The following is an 8,008-nucleotide window of genomic DNA, read 5'->3' on the forward strand; positions in this document are numbered from 1 at the left end:
CAATTCAAGTCACCAAAAAGCGCGTCTTTGGCAACTTGCACAAAAGACACTCCCACATCATGCATACAACACTAGTTCAGATAATTAAGTAAACACGCATAAAAGATGCTCAAAAACTTGTTTAAAAGACCGGCCTTGTCAAAAAAATGATATTCTGTCATATAGTTTGAGTTTCATACAAATTTGTATTGTACCTTTGATCAAATTTGACAGGGATAGTAAATGATTTAAAATAAATTATATAGAGCTGCTAGCAAAGCCCACTTTGACCATTCATTTGGTAGCCAAACGGAACCGAGGGACACCCCTTCCTGACTACTACGGAGCCTTCCGTGCTTGCACTACCCTGGTAGGCACAATAACTTACATTTTTGCAGAAACACACATTCTCTGTTTCAATGATGAATTGTGAGAGCAAGCTTTCGGGTGTCATGCGATCGTGGCAAGTTAACGAGTCCCTCACGTCGATACTGCTAGATGGAACGAGTGAAATGTGTTTTCATTTGCAGTTGATTTTATTCGGAGCAGTTTTGTCATGGACATTTCATTTGAAGGCACAGGAAAAGGTCAACAAAAAGACTGCGACTTGCGTCTGTACACTGACCCAACTCCAGCCATTTCTTGAGGTCACACCTGACCAGTTTGACCAGTATGTGTGAAGTAAGTTTTTTTTTTCTTTCGTTGAAATAAAATTCACCATGTATATGTGAGACTGGTATACAGAACGAACAGCACATACTGGTGTGTCCTCTCGGACAAGCAAGACATCAGAGAGAAATATGGACTTGAGTGGAAGAAGGACCTGAGCTCACTCTTTGTGGGCACTCACAGAGAAACTTTGCAAATGTTACATGCCTGCCTGTCAAGGTTGGAAAACAGAAAACTGTATGAAGCAAGGATTTTTGTGCTGTGTTTTGACTTGAAACTTTTGTGTTATTTATTTTAATCTTTTGTAATGTGTACCTTTTTTTTTAAAGTTGTATGATGGGTTTCGATTATTGTTTGGACCCAAAGTTTTATACTTTTGTCAATAAACCAACTAACTAACTATAGTAAGGCTTTATTTCGTACAAAAATGACCAGGCATAGTAAGTTTTTTGGAGGTTAAAAAAAATAGCATCAACAGACGCCCTCTTTTTTCCCAGACATGTCTTACTTTTGAGCTCTAAAAAAACGTCTGGGGTAAGTACAAGTATAGTAAGTTTTTGGGGGGTTAAAAAAAATAGCATCATCGGACGTCCTCTTTTTTCCCCGGACGTCCTACTTTTGAGCCCTGAAAAAAAGTCCAGGTACAGTACAAGTATAGTAAGGTTTTCTGTTTAAGTTGTTAAAAAAACAAAAAAAAACGTAATTGAAGTCTATGTAAAATACAAAAAAAAAGTCCTAGTACACTAACACTAAACAAAATAATTGCCGAATTTCCCCTGCAAAATGGCAGAATGGTTTATATGTTTGCCCGGTGTTCGGGAGAAAATGGTGCGAGCTCCACATGAAGCAGTCTTTGAGCTAAAGTTGAGTCAGCGTAAGACCCGAATTCGGTTGTCGCGAACATAAGGCAAAAGCTTTATCCACTACCAATTGAGGGTTCTGCATTAGTGAGGTAATTCAATAGTTTGTATAAGCAAGTTAAAATTGTATCGTACACTACCAAAAAAAAACTGAGCGAAAATCGCCGGAAAAATGGCATAATGGTTTTTAACTTTACCCGGTGATCGGGAGACTATGGTTCGAGCCCCACTCAAAGCGCTCTTTGAGCTAAAGTTGGAACAGTGTAAAACTCGAACTCGGTTCTCCCGAACATAAGGTAAAAGCTTTATCCACTACACCATTGAACCTTCTGCAAGAACTAATAATTTTGGTAAATTTATGGTTTTTAAACAAGTTGAAAATTGGCAACACACTACCAAAAAAAAGGTCGAAAATCGCCGGGAAAATGGCAGAATGGTTTTTAACTTTGCCCGGTGATCGGGAGACTATGGTTCGAGCCCCACACACTGCACTCAGAACTTTTCCTGAAGATACCTTCATAATTTGTGATAATACAAACATGTCTGTCCTCTTCACCCATCAGGCAATGGTCGAGGGGTTGACACCTTTGCCTCCGATGATTGCAATGCTGGTTCGAGACCCGACTCGCCACGGACTTCACTTTGCAATTTCTCTCTCGCTATTCTGTTGAGTTTTTTTTTTCTTTTTTTTCTTCTTTTAATGACGTCATCACAAAAAGAGTATAAAAGGCGTCAAGAACGCGACGATCAGTCTTTCACTCTCCTCTGACAGCGAGCGCCACGCTGCTCTGGTCCACCTGCTGCGCCATCCGCACTCCATTCCAGAACGGACAAGGTTCAATATTTGTTCATCTTTTGAAACTAACCACCTTTGCTTTCTTTCAGCGTCAGGATGCACTTTGGGCGTGCTTCCATCTTGCAAGCTAAAAAGTTTGCAGAAGCTAGCGTTAGCAGTTAGCGTCTTCAACGACCACCCAAACGCATTTATTTGGCGTGCATTTTGGTGCAACCAAATAATTGAAGCATTTAACGGCGGGTAAGTACATGTACATTTTGAAAACTCAAGCACGCACCGTGTGGAAAGATCACTAACACCATTTTTTGCACAAACATTTAGGAACGTCTGGACGACAGCGCCGTTTGGCCGAAGGTAAGTAGACAAAGCAGCGTTTGCATAAATACACCAGAGAATTACGGAAACGGGTATTTCGATGCATTCGTGTTAATTGTCTGCTTTCTGTCTGCAGGTGCAAATCCTCAAAACGAGCCCGTCATGGCCGATTGACTTTCTGTGAGTTTTAAAGTCAACTCTTTCAATCGACTGCTTCTAATGGTCTTCTCATTTCTGTCCACAGGCCTGCATCTGGAACACAGGGAGATTGACAGATTGAGAGAGCAAGGCATCTCATCAAATTGACTAAAGCAAACTTTTGTTCTTTTGTCTGCAGGGTCCAAAATGGCTGACTTGCAGTCCTTGCATGGCTTCATGAGACACTTGCAGGTAGGTCTACTCTTGCTCAATTTGCTTGTTAGGGTGAAAATGTAAAAGCAGAATGGTTGTAACGTTACCGTGTCTTTCAGACCAGCAAGCTGTGGTTGGAGAGACGTCCGGTGCTGCCGTCCATTCCTCACTGGTGAAACACGCACGCGTCCAAATGTTTGACACATGTCAAACATTTCAGCATGTTTTTTCTCCTTTTGTCCAGCAGGTGGTGCCGAAGGACCTAGTTTCTGCAGCATGGCTCTACTGGTGGGATCAAGGTTTTGAACCTGTGGAATCGTCAACCTCTTGTCCCACGTGCTGACAGGTGACAAACTTGGCATTGTTTAAAAGCAGTTACCTACTTTTTTTTTTATGCCTCACTCTTCCTGCAGAGCACTTTCCAGTAAGGATGCAGTTTGAAAATCTCCCATCTGTCATTTGTGTTGTGTGCAGGTGGCCACCCTGGAGATTCTTTGCAACATTTCAGAAACTCTGCATGTGCACCAGTGACCAGCTGCTTCCAGTCTACAGTTCAAAATAAAAGCAGTAAACTTAAATGGAGTTGTCAATGTTCCTTTTCTTTACAGGCAGAGATGACAAATCCTGGTTCACAAAGTGCAAAGCCTGCCACAGTTTGTCTTCAGCCACAACGACTCTAAGCTTGTCACCTGGATCCGTGCTGCCTGAAGGGCCCTCTGCTGGTAAGAGGAGGAAAGTAAATTACATTTGAGCTAACATGTTTCAAAATTTGTATCAGTTACTTTTGTGTCCAGTGTGGAGCACCATCAAGTACCTGCTTGCAGCGGAAGCTGAGGACCAGAACAAAGCGGCAGACCAGCAGCAATTCAGTTTCCTTGTTCCTGCCTCAGCAACCTGAGAAGTGAGGCACTTTAAATGCTCCTCATTGCAAAATCTTATCTTTATTCCAATAATTTTTTTCTCCTATTTGATGACAGGCAGCAAGGATCAATCAACTTCCTGGGCCATGCAGCAAGGAACAAAATCAGCTTCCTGGTCATGCAGCTTGCAATAGTCGGTGCCATGAACAACTCTACTTGCGCACTGTGGTATGTTTCATGCCAAAACCTTTTCTGCACAAAACGTTGACTTAGCTTTTTACTTACCAATCTCTTTGTCTTGGGTCCAGGCATGGAGTAACACTCGTCCCACTGGCTGACCACTCGTCTCTCTGGCCGACCACTTCACCACTCGTCCCTCTGGCCGACCACTTCACCACTCGTCCCTCCGGCCGACCACTTCACCACTCGGCAAAGAGCAGATTGCCATCCAACTTGTTACTTTGTTGTGATTGTTTACTCTGCAAAAGAAATAAAGCTTTATTACAAATAACACAAACTTTCAACTCTTCACTTTCAAACATCACATCTTAAACTTTAAAACAAAACCAAAAATAATTCTTTTCTTTCAATAAATTTAGAAAAAAATTTTTTTAATTTTTTTTTTTCCCCACCCAAAAAATTTCTGGATTTTTTTTTTTTTTTTTACAGATTTTTTTCTGGTGAAATTTTTGAGAAATGGGGCGGAACGTGACTGGAATACTGCTTCATGATTGGCCGAGAGCGCTAAAACTGGGTGGAGCCAGGAGAATAAAAGGCCGTGGTTGGCTGAAAAGTGGGCGTGGATATGCAAATGAGGTACTCTGTGATTGGTTAGAGTTTGAGTGGGCGTGGTCTACTTAAAATGAAGCAATCTGATTGGTCCAATGTGCAAATGCTGCATTCTGATTGGCTGTCAGAAAGTGGGCGTGGCTATGCAAATTTCGAGCCAAGCCGTGATTGGCCAATTTGAAATTGGGCAGAGTTAGGAGGCGGGCAAAGTGGCACTTAGGTTTTGGAAGGTTCTTTTCAGCTTGGAGTTGAGTGTTTGCCTTGAGCCACTGAACAGAGCCAAGTCTTTGACTGCTTCTCTCTATCTCCACATGACTCAAAGTGACTGCAACTGTACAATTGCATTACTTTGACTCATGTGGAAACAGAGAGAAGCAGCAAAGACTTGGCTCTGTTGCAGTGACGCTCACCTCAAGGCTGAAAACTTGTGTCCATAGTAGTAGACACTTAGGTTTGGAAGTGAGCAACTCTCACCTCAAGACTTCAAACTGTACTTTGCCAATGCAGTGACCACCAAGCATGAAAGACTTGCTCATGAATCACAAAGACTCACATTCCACTTGAACAATTTATTGAATAGAAAAGCAGTTTGAAAAGGCCCTGCCTAAATGCATGGAAGCAGCTTAAAAGTGCTTGATGAGCTCAGGTATGATGTCACTTACTTCTCCTGGCAGGCACTAGGGGGAAGGTGAGCACATTCAAACAGTGCAAACGTCTCTCACTGGGACAAAACCTAAGTGCCAGGTACTCCACAGTACCACCACCACCACCACCAGTCACTTTTGGACAGGTTTTTCCATGACACTGACGCAAACCAAGTCAGTTAAATATATGTTTCTGACTAACTTGGTTTGCATCAATGTCATCGAAAAACACATTCAGACGAGTGTGATGATGATATTGTGCAGTAGCTGGCACTTAGGTTTTGTGAGAGATGTCAGCTGCTTGCATGTGCTCACCTTCCCCCTGGTGTGCCATGACAGTATGACATCGCACATCAGCTCCTCAAGCACATACCACTACCAACTAACATCACTTACACACATTTTCTTTTTTTTTTTTTTAGCTTTATATATTTTTTCAAATTCAAGTCATGTTATTTGAAGAACAAAGTGGTACACTTTCACTTTTCATGAGTGCCAACTATGATCAAACATATACTTTTTAAGTTCAAATGCAAGTACATTTTTCAAAACTATACTTCTTACATTGACATGTAACTTGAACGACTGTAGAGCAATTATTTTGTTTCTTTTTACTGTGGCCCAAATAATCAACAGGACAAGGTCCACCTTGCTCGTCACCAAAGGCATAATACTACATGGAAAATAGGGAGGTACCTTTCGAGATATGCAGATAGACGACCAGCAGCCGACGTGGAGCCTCCGGTCTTCAAGTTGGACATGGAAAAACATAGAAAAACAACGTTCAAGTCGAACGCTTTCCTTGATGATCCATTGACTGACAGCCGAGTGAGTGCTGTTTGTGGGTGGGCGTGCTAGCTAACGCTCCACCTCTGGTTTCACGAGAGCTAGCGAGTTTCCACGGACGTAACGACTAACAATGACTCTCCTTTCATGTCATTGTTTACATGTATGCGTGTACATACATTCAGCAGATCGAGAGCTTGGAAAAAGTTGACAAGACTCACTCGAAACCCCAAACGGTAACAACCTGAGGAGCTAGCTGCTCGCTGAAGCGGAAGTGTACGGTAGCCGAGAAAGCTCAATTCAAGTCACCAAAAAGCGCGTCTTTGGCAACTTGCACAAAAGACACTCCCACATCATGCATACAACACTAGTTCAGATAATTAAGTAAACACGCATAAAAGATGCTCAAAAACTTGTTTAAAAGACCGGCCTTGTCAAAAAAATGATATTCTGTCATATAGTTTGAGTTTCATACAAATTTGTATTGTACCTTTGATCAAATTTGACAGGGATAGTAAATGATTTAAAATAAATTATATAGAGCTGCTAGCAAAGCCCACTTTGACCATTCATTTGGTAGCCAAACGGAACCGAGGGACACCCCTTCCTGACTACTACGGAGCCTTCCGTGCTTGCACTACCCTGGTAGGCACAATAACTTACATTTTTGCAGAAACACACATTCTCTGTTTCAATGATGAATTGTGAGAGCAAGCTTTCGGGTGTCATGCGATCGTGGCAAGTTAACGAGTCCCTCACGTCGATACTGCTAGATGGAACGAGTGAAATGTGTTTTCATTTGCAGTTGATTTTATTCGGAGCAGTTTTGTCATGGACATTTCATTTGAAGGCACAGGAAAAGGTCAACAAAAAGACTGCGACTTGCGTCTGTACACTGACCCAACTCCAGCCATTTCTTGAGGTCACACCTGACCAGTTTGACCAGTATGTGTGAAGTAAGTTTTTTTTTTCTTTCGTTGAAATAAAATTCACCATGTATATGTGAGACTGGTATACAGAACGAACAGCACATACTGGTGTGTCCTCTCGGACAAGCAAGACATCAGAGAGAAATATGGACTTGAGTGGAAGAAGGACCTGAGCTCACTCTTTGTGGGCACTCACAGAGAAACTTTGCAAATGTTACATGCCTGCCTGTCAAGGTTGGAAAACAGAAAACTGTATGAAGCAAGGATTTTTGTGCTGTGTTTTGACTTGAAACTTTTGTGTTATTTATTTTAATCTTTTGTAATGTGTACCTTTTTTTTTAAAGTTGTATGATGGGTTTCGATTATTGTTTGGACCCAAAGTTTTATACTTTTGTCAATAAACCAACTAACTAACTATAGTAAGGCTTTATTTCGTACAAAAATGACCAGGCATAGTAAGTTTTTTGGAGGTTAAAAAAAATAGCATCAACAGACGCCCTCTTTTTTCCCAGACATGTCTTACTTTTGAGCTCTAAAAAAACGTCTGGGGTAAGTACAAGTATAGTAAGTTTTTGGGGGGTTAAAAAAAATAGCATCATCGGACGTCCTCTTTTTTCCCCGGACGTCCTACTTTTGAGCCCTGAAAAAAAGTCCAGGTACAGTACAAGTATAGTAAGGTTTTCTGTTTAAGTTGTTAAAAAAACAAAAAAAAACGTAATTGAAGTCTATGTAAAATACAAAAAAAAAGTCCTAGTACACTAACACTAAACAAAATAATTGCCGAATTTCCCCTGCAAAATGGCAGAATGGTTTATATGTTTGCCCGGTGTTCGGGAGAAAATGGTGCGAGCTCCACATGAAGCAGTCTTTGAGCTAAAGTTGAGTCAGCGTAAGACCCGAATTCGGTTGTCGCGAACATAAGGCAAAAGCTTTATCCACTACCAATTGAGGGTTCTGCATTAGTGAGGTAATTCAATAGTTTGTATAAGCAAGTTAAAATTGTATCGTACACTACCAAAAAAAAACTGAG

General features: G+C 41.4%; 2 long non-coding RNA genes across 7 annotated transcripts; one reads left to right on the forward strand and one right to left on the reverse strand.

The window, feature by feature from the left end:
* Positions 1–2,201: 2,201 nt before the first annotated feature.
* On the forward strand, positions 2,202–4,341 carry LOC148383009 (uncharacterized). 6 transcript variants are annotated; one of them, XR_015853918.1, is made up of 11 exons: positions 2,202–2,299; positions 2,394–2,544; positions 2,626–2,658; positions 2,756–2,799; positions 2,864–3,009; positions 3,090–3,142; positions 3,218–3,316; positions 3,384–3,692; positions 3,765–3,871; positions 3,948–4,058; positions 4,139–4,341. It is a non-coding gene; the product is annotated as an uncharacterized LOC148383009 (long non-coding RNA). The 6 variants fall into 6 exon arrangements; XR_015853916.1 differs by having other exon boundaries at positions 2,243–2,544; positions 3,215–3,316; positions 3,445–3,692; XR_015853917.1 differs by having other exon boundaries at positions 2,243–2,544; positions 3,215–3,316; positions 3,579–3,692.
* On the reverse strand, positions 2,456–6,341 carry LOC148383010 (uncharacterized). Its single transcript, XR_015853932.1, has 6 exons — positions 5,960–6,341; positions 4,116–4,309; positions 3,785–3,864; positions 3,354–3,689; positions 3,078–3,278; positions 2,456–2,871 (listed from the first exon to the last, which is right to left on the reverse strand). It is a non-coding gene; the product is annotated as an uncharacterized LOC148383010 (long non-coding RNA).
* Between the last annotated feature and the right edge of the window lie 1,667 nt (positions 6,342–8,008).

This window comes from Syngnathus floridae, chromosome 18, assembly GCF_059516105.1.
Source record: "Syngnathus floridae isolate MCC-2025c chromosome 18, RoL_Sflo_1.0, whole genome shotgun sequence".
Classification (NCBI taxonomy): domain Eukaryota; kingdom Metazoa; phylum Chordata; class Actinopteri; order Syngnathiformes; family Syngnathidae; genus Syngnathus; species Syngnathus floridae.